Source organism: Salvia splendens, unplaced genomic scaffold (genome assembly GCF_004379255.2).
Source record: "Salvia splendens isolate huo1 unplaced genomic scaffold, SspV2 ctg1201, whole genome shotgun sequence".
In the NCBI taxonomy this organism is placed as follows: Eukaryota; Viridiplantae; Streptophyta; class Magnoliopsida; order Lamiales; family Lamiaceae; genus Salvia; species Salvia splendens.
Window position 1 is genome coordinate 1 of NW_024598757.1, and position 13,265 is coordinate 13,265.

The 13,265-nt window shown below is 34.6% G+C and overlaps 1 long non-coding RNA gene and 2 pseudogenes across 1 annotated transcript; 1 reads left to right on the forward strand and 2 right to left on the reverse strand.

Moving 5' to 3' along the window:
• The first annotated feature begins 1,147 nt into the window (after positions 1-1,147).
• Positions 1,148-2,047, forward strand: LOC121789038 (annotated as a pseudogene).
• A 684-nt stretch (positions 2,048-2,731) lies between these two features.
• LOC121789037 lies at positions 2,732-3,774 on the reverse strand. The gene is made up of 2 exons (XR_006047963.1): positions 3,219-3,774; positions 2,732-2,996 (listed from the first exon to the last, which is right to left on the reverse strand). It is a non-coding gene; the product is annotated as an uncharacterized LOC121789037 (long non-coding RNA).
• A 5,854-nt stretch (positions 3,775-9,628) lies between these two features.
• LOC121789036 lies at positions 9,629-11,338 on the reverse strand (annotated as a pseudogene).
• Between the last annotated feature and the right edge of the window lie 1,927 nt (positions 11,339-13,265).

Sequence of the window (13,265 nt, forward strand, 5' to 3'; positions counted from 1 at the left end):
TGCTCAAGCTCTAAAGATGACCTGAGCTTGACATATCTGAGATGCAAAATTGTGATCCTTTAATTGTTAAATTTCATCCGCATGATGTTCGCTGTCCACAGATATTACAAAGGTAGGACCAATGCCCCCCCCCCCCAAAAAACAAGTTAAGGCCTTGGTCGTGTTGGTTTAAAAAAATGGAGTAGTGCACAATTCTTAAAAATTTCAGCCGTAACTCGTAAATTATGAGATATATTTCAGGATCAATGTAGTTATCAGCAACGATTACGAAACGCAGTACCCACCCCACCTCCCTAAAGATGAAAATGGAAGTAAAATAGGAACTCCTAACACAACAGCAATTTGTGAAAAATAAAAGAAGGAATAGGGAAGTAAATAAACTAATGAAAGGGGAAATCAACGCCAATTTGAGGAAAATGTGACGGGGAAATGATGAAAGCTTTTTTGCAAGAAATTAGGTCTTGAAATGACCAAACCTAGTGGGATCATGGGATGAGAAGGGTGCACCGTCAGATGCATATGATTGATACTTCAGATTCCCTATATCCACTACATGCAGTATCGCTTTTATTGTCTGTGGTATGAACTCTATTAAAGAAAAGAACAAGAAAATGTTCAAAAGGCATGCCTAGATGCTGACATCTGTAAGGGTTTATGCCATGTATAGGAAATGGTATCGCCCCTTGCCACCTGCATCATGGCACACCATTTGTAGCTATGGTATGGTTAATTTGATCTATTTCTATCTTCAACTTAATGACAAATTGAAATTTGATCACCAATTCCAACTGAAATTTGTTTCTACTCCGTATCACAGGCAAGATTGTATTATGACTATTTAGTTGAGGAATCTACTTTGACTTTGGGAACTTGTTGAGAATTAAGTTTGTACAAGTGCATGTCTGATGTTCCATTGAAATTCAGTTTCATGAATATACAGTATAGTTGAAATATATTGTATATCGATTGTTTTGTATATATTTGTTAATAAAAGTCTGTAGGTAAGGACATAACAGTTTTAATTTTTGAGGGCTTGTGAACACTTCATTTTGTTAGCACTAAATTGAGAAGGTTGCTTGCCATACTCATGCATCAGTGCTAGATGCCTTGCATGCAAAATTGTTGATAAGACTCATTTTCATGCCAGGTACGGGTTCTATGATGAATGCTTGAGGAAGTATGGCAATGCCAACGTGTGGAAGTTTTTCACTGACCTTTTGATTATTTGCCCTTGACAGCTCTTATTGAGAGTCAGGTTTGCATGATAAACAATTATTTTCACTTTGAATATATTACACTTTCAACATCTGATACCCAGCACTATGTTATTGTAGATCTTCTGTTTGCATGGGGGTCTCTCTCCATCACTCGACACCTTAGACAATATCCGAGCTTTAGATCGCATACAGGAGGTACAAACAATAATCCTGTCCATGAATTCAATTTGATTTCCTAGCAACTATTTCTAGTGATGCTACTTTATATTTTGTATCAACTCCATTTCATGATCTGTTTCCTGGACTGTTAGGTCCCACACGAAGGACCAATGTGTGATCTCTTGTGGTCTGATCCGGACGACCGTTGCGGTTGGGGCATATCACCCCGTGGGCCGGCTACACCTTTGGACAGGATATAGCTTCTCAGTTCAACCATACCAACGGCCTCACTCTAATCTCTAGGGCACATCAGCTTGTGATGGAGGGTTTTAATTGGTGTCAGGTTTGTCTGGAATCTCAATACTTTAACTCACCGTTGGCGCAATCGGAACAAGCCATAGTTATACACTGCTGCATTTGTAGGACAAGAATGTGGTGACCGTTTTAGTGCCCCAAACTATTGTTACCGTTGTGGGAATATGGCTGCAATTCTTGAAATGGGGAGAACATGGAGCAGAACTTCCTTCAGTTTGATCCGGCTCCCCGGCAGATTGAACCCGACACAACGCGCAAGACTCCAGATTATTTTTTGTGAACTCAGCAACTACCCTTAGTGCATGCCTGCAACTATGTTACTGTAGATGTGTCGTAAGAAAAGAGTATTGTTATTTGAGAATATTTTCTTCTACACCATTCTTTTGTTTGGAGTGTGCTCTACACCCTACTTTGGTTATGTGCTCAAGATACTCGATGCAGAGTTAGTACCTGCAGGGATGGAGATGAAATTACCTTCTCTCTTTTTTTCCTTTGTATATGTTATCCGGTTATCCCCAGTGAAAAAGAAAAAAAAAAGAATTTGTGGCCTCTAATATCATCTTCTGTAATTTACACATAGGAAGCAGTTTTTCATAAACAATGCTCACATTTACTGGTGTTATCAATTTTTTTTTATCTTATCTTAGATGAGGGATGCCATTTCACTTGATGCTCCTTGGTTATCTCATATATGAGCTTTTTTCTTACTTACTCATTTTTATATAAATATTTGATTATAGTCAATTAGCTATTTATTATTAGTATATAGTATGTATCTCATTTCTTAAGACATAATTTCTGACTGGATAGAAATTAGTAAATCATGTTGGATCAGACAGAATGAAGATTTGATAAACGTTCAGATACATGTCGATTTAGCCTTTAGGTAAATGTTTCCAAGAATAAGTATACCATTTTCAAATTTTATGCAATGAGTCAAATTTGAGGCACAAAATGGCCTGTAAGAGTGAGAGTTCGACCATATTGGAAGTTTCAACTCCAACAAAATGTACGGGTAGAAAAAAGAGGCAATCAATCAATAGAAGAAAGAATAATAATTACAGAAATTCTTGATACAAGACAAAATAGGCAATACAGCAAAATAAACCACTGCGAATATTGGCCATAACTTACAAAAGTCTTCATTGGAAAGCAAAAAAAGTTTCTATATGATGTAATCGTAGATTGGACTTAAAACCTAGAACTAGTAGGAAGCCTCATTGGCACGCCACCAGGCGCAGCAGCACGTTTCCGCCTGAAGTAAATGAATGAGCCACTGCTTACGAGCAAAGCCAACATAAGGGCCTGCGGGGTGGAATTTACATTACAAAGCATATACATAAGCAAGAAGCTGATTAATCAAAATAGACAATACAGGTTATATTCATGCGAGGAGAATAACTTCTAGGGAAAAAGAAGGCCAATGTATGACACCAAACGTTTCAATCTCAAGTTCTTTCTATATCAAAAGCTATCCTTTGACAAGAATAGATGTACAAAAAGCATTTAAAAAGGGGAGTAGTTTACCTCAAAACCTAGTACTGACAATTTTTCTTCGTTTACAGCAGGTATACAGCTCCTGTAAGTGACATAAGAGCGTGGTCCAGCGTTGGAGGAATCACTGTGTAATCTCTTTGCCTCGTTGAAGAAATACTCATGTCTCCATCATGCTGATTAACACCCAACTCCATAAACTCAAGAGTAGATCTTTCCTTATGTTGTTTTGTACCTTTTGAGTCTTTGGACCCAATTCCAGAGGGTACACATTTCAGACGAATGCGATATCCAGTTTCACCACAATGATATTTTTCATCACTCTAAGAAACAATAAAAATATATCAGGGTGTCGGCTCTTGAGAATTCAAAAAAACATATTATGAGGAGAAAAGAAAAATACAGCAGGTTAAATATATATTGTGACGTTTTAGCATATCGTCCCAAATATGTTGTGTTCCATAACTAGCTAGCATTCTCAAACATAGTAACAAATACATAACCGTAAGGTTGAAATGGTGTCATTGCTATATTTACTAAGAGGAAAAGGTTGTGGATTTTGATCTCCTGCTGTGGGTTCTATGCCTTGCACTAATGTTTATCAAACTCCACAGATAGCTTAGGGTTTTAAATTAGAGGCGAACAACCCAAATGCATTCCGTCAAAGACATTAAGAGAAAATGAGGATACTATATATTTAGCTCATACGGAATTACAAACTGAATCCTGTGACAGTCAAGAAATAAACCAGCAATAGAACTAACACTGCTCTTAGAAGATGAACTGCAACAAGAGTCGTCCTGTAAAATGTGACATGATCAAGGGTGCAATATTGCACACAACATACGGTCACCAGAGCTGCAAGGCTAATTTGCTAGGACTAATCTTAATTAATATAATTCCAAATAGCATCCATCCAATGAAGTTCCATCTACAATCTTAACAAACTTAATAGACATCATATATAAGCTTCCGACTCCAGAATAGCAAGGTAATCTAAATGATGTGATCAGTTTTGAACTTATACCCTAATTTATGCATTGATTTTCCAGAAAAACAATCATCAAATCAAGACGAGCAAAACCAATCCTATTATGATTCTCAGAGTGATAGAGACTTTTCAGAGCGAAGGCATGGTATGCAAGGGCCCGAAGGAGAGCAATCAAAGGTGACATTTCCACCATTTGGCGTCTCCTTAATACCCATCAGGGTTCTCCCTTTCATTTCTATTGATTCTCTGCGATTTCAGCAAAAATTATCAATTAAATCACATCTTGCAAACAAAATTCGAATTGCAGCTCCTCAAAAAGTCCAAATTTTACATACAGATAAAAAGAAATAAAAAGGAAAAAGTGATGGAGACTTACAAATATAAGCAAGCGTAAGATTCCCTGAGAGAAACGAAGTTAGGAAGAAGAATAGAGGAAGTAGCAATGGCGGTTGGCGGAGTAGAGCATTTTCGCCTCTGTGTTTCTCCTCCTCCTGTGTTGAAACTAGAAATCTGGCCTTCTTAGATCTCTTTCGAATTTATCAAAATACTATAATCATCCCAATTATTTCAACTTATTCTACTTCGACCCCTATTCGCTATATCAATTAATCGCGGTTGCAATGGCAATAAGCCAATAACCCAATAAGGACTATGGAGTTCTTATTTTCCTCATAAAAAAATTAATGATATTTAAATTATAAATTTTGATTAAAGTTTGATCAATTTCGTTTGAAATCAAAATATTAATATATAATTTTTTTTTTTATCTTTTATGCATAACATATTGTATTTTGGTAATATTCAAACGACGTTATCTATTAAATATACTATACGGATTATATTTTTTTCGTCTTCTCTTTGTTCTTTATTTAAAGAAATAACTTTATTTTAATATTACCAAAGTATATTGTTTTGTATATGGATGGAAAAATGAACATTATCTTTTGTACGCGAACTTTGTCAATGTATTAATTTTGATGCATAATATCTAAAAATATCTTGTTAGGATCATGTCGATTTAATATCATTTAAGCTATTTTTTCATCATTTCAAACCTTTTTTGAATGAAATACCTTCAAGGCCAAAATTTAGGCAATTTTGTGTATTTTCTCTCTTCATAAAATATTAAAAGAACATCTTTTTGGTCCGCAAACTTTGTGAAAATAACATTTTTGGTCTGAGCTATAATTCCTTATCAGGTTCGATCCCAATGAGTCTTTCTCTCATCCTCTCTCACTCTTCAACACAATAATTGCACTTCTCTCTTGCTAATTCATGGAGCTTTGCTACAAAGTTTAAATACTTAACTGTTTATCACAATTCTCTATCTAGAAAAATTCGCAGTTCTTTAACGAGTAATTGGATTTGAGTTAAATAGGATGAATCTTGAGAAAACAATCTTGGCTCGATTCCAGATTCAATTTTAAAACTTCTAAATCTCGTTGTTTTAAACCTGAATAACTACAAATTTTGCGGTGGAATCCCACAGATCATCGAAACATCATCTCGTTAAACTCCCTTGATCTCTTCGAGAACAATTTCACCGGAGAAATCCCACTTTCTCAAGGAATTAAAGCTCCGACCAAAAATGATATTTTTGGCAAAGTTCGTGGACCAAAAAAAATATTCTCTCAATATTTTATTGAAGAAGAAAGGGTAAATTAACTGAAATAACCTTCACGGGCTTGAGATTATTTTCTCCCAAAAAAGTTTGAAATAGTGAAAAAGTATCTCAAATGATAATAAATTGAAGTTCATGGACCTCAGAAGATATTGTCAAATGTTACGGACCAAAATTAATATCTTGATAAAGTTCACGAACAAAAATAAATGTTCCCTCTTAATATTTTGATATTTTTCTTTTATTTTCTATTTCTTATTTTAATGAAAATATTTTGTACATAGATGAGAGAATTGAAAAGGTTGAAACATCCTACTATCTCGTCCACGAAAAATAGTCTCATTTTGCTATTTTGAGATGTCCACAAAAAATAATCTCATTTCTAAAAATGAAAATTTTCATCTCATACTTTATCCACCTTTTCTCATTCTATCTCTTATCTTGTCCATTTTTTTCTTCTCCTCTTTTACTTTGCTAATTTCTTATTAAAACTTGTTGTTTATAAATGAGACTATTGCTTATAGACAAATAATGTATATTATTACAATTTCAAATATTATTGGACTGACTAGGAGTTGAGGATATATTCTGTGGGTTGCGTTAGTATGCTAACTAATTTACAGTAATAACTAATAACTTTCAATTCTGTGTATTAAAATTATCAAAACGATATAATTATATCAATACAACATGCAAATTTAAATATCAACACAAAGACATAAGTTTATCAACACAAAAAGATTGATAAATTTATGTCTTTGTGTTGATATTTTTAACATACAAAATTGATATTTAGAGCATCCGCGGCGGTGCTCTCCCGCAAGGACGGCGTCCGTGCCGCTAGCGCGGCAACCCCATGTCCGTTGTTGTGCTATTGCTGCTGGCACGGTGCTGCTCGATGCATCGAGCACGTCCGTACCGCTGAGCAGGGCGACGTGTCGCGTTTCTATTGACCGTTGGCATTTCTTTTCTTTTAAAAAAAACAAAATAATACTAAAAATTAAAATTTTATATTTTCGAATTCCAAAATATAGCCGTTTTATTACCGTTTTTTGAAATTTTTTAAAAAAGTTTTAATCCAAAATCATCTATAAATACACACATTCATCATCCATTTGGGCGAAATTCGACCACGAGTAGTGAGTTTTTTTATTTTATGAATTTAATTATGTAACTTTTAATTTTTAGGATTTAAATTATGTAAATTTTAATTTTTAAGACTTTAATTATGAAATTTTAATTTTTAGGATTTTAATTATGTAATTTTAAATTTTTAGTAATAGTATTTTGAGTATTTTTAATGCATTTTAATATTGTGAAAATGTTTTTATTTAAATTGAATAATTGAATGGTGGGACTCTTGAGCATGTCCTTGCGGAAGAGCATGAATATGGGTGTTGTGCTCTTGCCTAAGAGCAGAGAGTAAAAAAGTAATAAAAGTGGATCCGGACCCATATCCATACTCTTTGACAATAACACGGATGAGGATGCTCTTAGTTATTAGTTATTACTGTAAAAAGTTAGTATTTGATCACCCGCCTATATTCTATCCCCACATATGTATATTGAAACTTGAAAAATAATAGTACACTCCATAAACGTTTCAGAAAAGGGGATAATTAATGATTCTGCATGAAAACAACATCCACTTTTTTTTCGAACTATTCTTCATCTGGCTAAGATACAATTCTTTGAAAAAGATCGATTCTTCCTCTCTCATTTTTCAACATTCTCATTCCACGTGTTCTTATTTAATTTAAAATTTAAATAGAACATTCACATTCCATCCAATCATAACAAAAGACCCTTTCACATAGTGGTATAACATTATGAAATTTGGAAACGAATTGAACATGAAAATTGTCGTTGATTGAGAATGAAGCATGCATACAAGAAGAGTGGGCAAAATGAGTCTGTTTGCATGAAATCAATGGAGTTGGTGTTCAACATTATCAAACTCTCGTCCTTTACTCTTGCAACCATCAACTTAGGCCACAAAATCAGCAAAAGCAAGAGATCTAATTCATCAGTGAGAGTGATAGAGGATGACCATGATCATCATTTTTTCCGATTACATAAAGAGCTTCCACACAAGAAACAAGAGTGAAGCCATCGCAGATGGGAAAGCCGCCGCTTTCTTTAACAAGTTTCACCAGAAGAACTCTCGTAACTACACGCCGCCTCTGCTCCCGTTGCCTCCTCCTCCACCGCCTCCTCCTTCTCAATAAAAGCTTTTAGGCAGCGCTGCCGCTGCTTCTTGCATATATATAATCTATAGATGCAGAAAAAAATATCGATAGGACTGTGATTTCTAAATTTTGTTCTAAAGTTATATTTTTGGGTGTTTTAGATTATTTGTAATGAGTTTTATATAATAATTTACATTAAATTTGAATAAATTAAAAAAAATTATACTAAAACAATTTAAAAATATTTTTATTGAGGACTTTATAGCCCCCCTCCCAACTTCCAAATGGGTCCGCCCATTTATAGATGTACATTTTCTTCTTCGTAGATAATTTTATTGGCCCGAACCCACAACCAATGCCTAATTGGGCTGAAATACTGGGCCAATACGTGGGCCTCTTCAAACTAATTTGTGAAATCTATGGGACATCGTTTTCTTAACTTTTTTTATTATTAAATAAACGAATATTTAAAGATCACGTTAACCTGAATTTAAATCAGTAGACTAACACGCTTATATTTTTATTTTTATTTTTATTTCTATTTCGAATCCCATTGTACAAAGCTATTTTTTCTTTACCATTTTGTAAATTTGAATTCGAGTAATGACTCTATCACTACACTAACACACTTGATTTTTTTTTCCGAATCCCATTATACGAAGCTATTTTTTCCCTAAGCCTGATCAAAATAAAAGAAATCTAAACTTTTCCCTTACGAAAATAACATTAAGACGAGAAAAGTAAACTTTACATAATCAACCAAGTGCATATAAATTTACCATTACCAAATTCATCAGTAATATGCACAATGTTTCGTATCTAATTCAGTAATTTATTCCCCACAACTAAATTTAACTAGATTTTCTATAAAACCATTATTATAATAACTCTAATCAACTTTCGTTATGAAAATTTAATTAGATATACAAATTAACAGGGAGATTAGTTATTGGGACACCACGGATGGAGTATATAGATATAATGAATCTTAATTAATACTAGTACTATAATTTTAAATTTAATCTAAAATATAAAATATGAAATCGAAGAAAAAAGTTAGTGGTGTAACATGAGTGGGATACCACACCAAGTATAATAAATGTTCCCCATGATCTAAGAAAACAATTCTATTTATATTATTAAATTCAGAAGTGCAACTTCCTCTTATTTTCTTCTTTTAGGAGAATTGCAACTAAGTTTCGAGGATCTTAAGGTTTAAACCCAACCTACAAAAGTCAAGCGTCGTATCTTATTGGAAAACGTTATTTAAGCCGTTTATATTTTAGAGGCTCTCCAACAAATCCAACCACAAATTCGAGTAATTGACTTGATAGATTATGTATTTCTTGTTTTTATTAATTAGTTTTACTTTGATTGTTTACCAAGTTCAAATCCACCACAATCATAAAGACCGGTGAGGCTTAGGGAGATAAATCATCCACCCCTGCGACAATTACATCAATTATTGAGTTTTACTACGCCAAAAATTTGGTGAATGACTGACTGGAATGGAATAAATACAAATGAACTAGTGTGTCAAACCAAAGTGACAAAAGCAAGTCACCCCTAACTTTGATAGAAACTTAATAATTTTGTTTTCAGAGAAAACGACGAAAACACATAGGAAACAGGCTGATAAACCTTAAATAAACCAACCCCCACAACATTCAACAAGTATTTTAACTACAGACAACAACACAATAACATAAACGACCTCTACATTCATAATTAATCTTCCTAACCCTGTACAATAAGATATAATTATATATATCCATCAAATTAAATAATCTAACATTCTACTATTCCATATCTTGTCTTTTCTTGGATGGTAGAAAGCAGATTACACCCCCACTTTACAGCACATACATCACCACCACAGGCATAGATAGGTTCCCATCAAGCAACACTTATCATGCTATCTCCACCACTCCCATTAAAGCCAGCAGCTGGCATTGCTTGGAAGGCGGACGCGTGTCGCTCTTGACTGGCCGGAGGCGCCTGTGATGACATGGACAGGTTTAGTGACAGAGACGGAGGAGGCTGATTCGCGGCTGCTGTTGTTGTCTTGTTTAGATTGAGGCCGGCCATTTTCGATGATGGGGGGACTGGTAAAATGGGAATTGGCCTAATGGGCTTTTGGTGAATTGGTGAGCTGATTGACTTGACCAAGTGACAGATTGTCCATTGGAGGTTCAGTTGTGATTGGCACCGAGATGGCCATGCCAAAATTTGGCAGGGGAAATTTCTCAAGATTCTTGGTTTGTTGTGTGGTGGTGGAGGCTGAGGTGAATTTTCTTGATACATTTGGTCATCATCAATGGCAGAGCCCACAACCTGTTGAAAGCAAAAGAATCACATAATTAAGACAATTTATTGCAAGTGACAACTAATTACTAACTACTAATTTCATGACAACTGAATACCGACAATTTCTCTGATAATTAAACCCAGGAGAGGACTTCCTATTTGTACCCAATTCCCTATGGAAATTGAATTATGTGGAGTAATAGTAGAACACCTAATTCTGTGTTATGCAAGGTGAAAACGAGTAATAGTGAATGGACATAGCAAATACTCGAAATAAAAAATAAAAATTATAAATAAATGAAGGTTAATTAAGAATTAAAGGTGGGAGAAATACCGCATCAGTAGTAATGTCAAAGAGGCTGGATCTCCGGCGCCGCCTGTTGTGGTTGTTGCGGCGGAGGAAGTACTTCTGCGCATGGCTTGCGACTTGAGTAGGCGTTCTGGTTTTCACATAATTTCTGGAAATCCCTCTCCAATCTCCTTTCCCAACCTTCTGCAGCCCCAATAGAAATAGCCTGTGCTCCTCTTCACTCCACGGAACCCCTAATTTTGAAACAAATTCCACAATCAAATCTCAATTCAGCAATCAAATCAAGTCGCCAATTTTTCCCGAAAATATTACCTCTTTTCCTCTCGCGGCTCCTTCCGGAGGGGTGAACGACGTCGTCGGAAGCATAGCCGGCGGCGACATCGTGGCTGGAATCCTGCGGCAGCTGGTCGTACTGAGCCAAATTGTTCATGCTCACACTCTTCCTGAACGATCCTTCAGTCAAAACTCTCACTCCGAACAGCATGAATCCTATACAGCAGCCTTCGCCACCGCTAACTTCAGATCCTGTGCGCGAGCACTGGCCGTCTTCCACGGCCGAAGTGTCGGAGCGCATCGCCGCCATCGGTGTGAAGGAGTATGTATCGCCTGACGTGGAGGCTCAGTCCATGTAGAGAGAGAGAGAGAGGATAGAGGAAATTCTGAGTGGAGATGGACGATGGAGAATATAAAGGTGCGATCGTTTACGTAGCAATGAGGGTTTTGGTTTTGTTTTTGTTTTTTGTTTTTGTTTATAAGCCACTGGTGTGTTTATGTGAGAAGAGATATTCCGCTGCTTTGCGGTGCACGCTCATTTGACTGTCGTCGAATCAATGCCCTCCACATCATTCGTCTTTAAATCAACCAAGGAATCCAAAATAAAAAAATAAAAAATACTCGGAGTAGTGTGTATATGTATGGATGAACAAATAAAGCAATACAAACTCCAAACTTAGATTTCATTTCTAATAGATATCTTATACATCTACCATGCATATCACTCCCAAAATAATTTGAAACGAAATTAAAATATACTCCACTTAATTTTAGTTTTATGTTGGATTGCATCCTATAAATTAGTAAAACAACAACAACAACAAAATAATGACAAAATGGATAGTATTGTTTAATTGGGTGGAAGTGGAACAGAGTTGATTGGAAAGTGCATGGTGATGGAAACAGAGGATAATCCCTCTATGGATTAAATAAATAGGTAATTGATAGAAATGGACTCTAATTATTGTGACATAGGTCTAATTGGACATATGAAAAGTCTTCATTATTAAAAAGTACTTATTTGCTTTCAACAACGAGAAAAAAAAAGAAGAAATTGATAAAAACATAAATACAAATAAAATAAAAGGATGGTGGAGAAGAAGGGGTTTCTGGGCCGTCAAAATGGCATATTCTACAATATTTGGCGTACGGCCTTTTGTTGGTCACCATTGGGTGGGTTGGATTTCTAAGGAAAAGGGAATTTGACCCACAAATTACTTTCAATTCACCATCCCATTCTTTTTTATATCTACCTTTTTTCTTAGTGTAGTTTCTTTTCATATTGATATCTAACTATTTTTGTCAAAAAAATTATAGTAGGAGTAGTAACAAAAATTCTCTACATTCTTTGTGTTTTCTTTAGAAAAAAGCCATATTTCTGACTTCTTAAAAACGCCTTGTAAATAATTAACTCCAAAGATGGAAATTTTGTGTAACATTATCTGACGAATTATTTTTTTTGTAAGAGGGTATTTTGGTCATGGTGTGAACACAATCAAACACTAGATATGCACTACTACCACACAAATAGTTATTACTACATGTCTTCTTGTAAGAAAGGGTCTTTATAGATGCTTTATAAAGCATCCATATCAGATATAGAATTTTCAAATTTGTTAGTATTGTTTTTTAGTGGGTCTCAATTTTGATCTAAAAAGATCATATGTTTGTATATTAATTGAGTCCATAAAATTCTACTTATACTCCATAAGATAGAATCAAATTGTTGTGCTACCCCAAAAGCAAGGTTCTAGGTAGGAGTATAACTTAAAACAAAGTGCATGGGTAGGCTTAGATTACTATTTAGATATAAATAAGGACCCCACCCACTTATTAGCATACTTGTCTAAATGTAGTAGGGTTTATTTATAAAACCAAGCATATTTTAAGAGGCGCAAAGAAGAAGTCAATTAAAATCACATGGTCACGAACAGAGAAAAGTGTATATATGAAATAATTAGATGTAAAGCTATTAGTATTTCGGATTACCAAATAGTATAATACTATCATGGAGTATCATACATATCAAAATTGTGCAAACTATTCATATTGTTTGAGTCAAATGTGCATTTATTTATTCTTAGTTTGTAAAATCTGATCATTCATATCCTTTGATTTCTTTTGTGACCCTTTACTATGAGCAATATGTGAACACATAAGCGGTTCAAGAATTCAACGTACAATACTTTTAAATGGATGTCTACAATAATGTTAGATAGTTATCACACTCTTGTTAAATGTATGAACTTTTCCTTGTAATCAATTAACTAGTAAAAGTACTTTTTTGAACTAGACATATGCTAATAATTACTCATTAGTCCAAGAATAAATTTTCCAAAAGCAGTAAAAATCAAATGAGATATTTAAATATGAACATCCGATAATAAAT